We start from the raw sequence: 1,086 nt of genomic DNA, 5'->3' as shown, positions 1-1,086 counted from the left end.
GTTGCACGAAAACCTTCTATCGATACTCTGAACGTTGATGTCATAGCGACCATGTTTAACTTCAGCTGTTTGCTTACCACCAAATAGTCCTTGGGACAATAACTCTGTACCTGAAGGTTTTAACCTTAACTCTTTAACTACTTGGTTGGTTACGTAAGATCGCTGTGATCCATCATCAAGGAGGGCTCTGACATAAATTTCTTGATTTCCATTTCTTAAACGTATCAATATTGTTTTCAAATATATAACCTTCTGAGGTGTAAGTTCCGTAAATAAAGTGGATGTATTCACTTCTATCTTTGATTCATTAGGGAGTTGAACCTTATTTTTTCTAGACAATTCTGGACACAAGATTACGTAGTGTCGCTTTCCACATACAAGGCAATGAATATTACTGCGACAGTTTTTCGCCATGTGTCCAATCTTCAAGCACACCAAGCAGCAGCGTCTACGTATTACAATTGATTTTCTCTCTTCTGTACTCATTGAGGCAGCTTTATGACAGTCTTGACTGTCATGACGTTTCTGACAAAAAATGCACTCAGTCTTACAAGGCCTTTCGTAAGAAGATGTTAAAGTCATTGCTGTAGGTTCATCTTTGCTTGAAGATTCCTTCTTAACTTTTGCGGGCTGACCAAAGGCTCTTTCGGCTAAAGCCCGATGCTCTTCCCCTTCTATCTCGCGACGAAGAAATGACATCAACCTTTCCAACAGTTTCTCTTTCGTAATTTGAACGGTTTCTTCATCATCCACCTCACTGTTTAATAAATATCTATCCCAAGCCTTTAATACATCAGTTGGAAGACACGACTCCACAACCGGATACAACATGGCAGCATAATTTTGCGTAGTGACGCCTAATGTTTCCAGAGCTCTTAAACACGAACCGAGCTTGTCGTACAAATCAGAAAGTTTAATGTTAGCTCGGTTGTTTACCAATGTTAAAAGATCTCGTATAAACACGTCAATTAATAAATCACGTCTGCCAAACCTGGACTCGAGATGTTCGATAACCTTGGCATAATTTTTCTTAGATGGTGGATAACTTTCTACTATATTGCGTGCTTTCGAAGTAGGCTTCAATGA

This window comes from Uloborus diversus, chromosome 6, assembly GCF_026930045.1.
Source record: "Uloborus diversus isolate 005 chromosome 6, Udiv.v.3.1, whole genome shotgun sequence".
Classification (NCBI taxonomy): Eukaryota; Metazoa; Arthropoda; class Arachnida; order Araneae; family Uloboridae; genus Uloborus; species Uloborus diversus.
Note: the sequence above shows the minus strand (reverse complement) of the source record.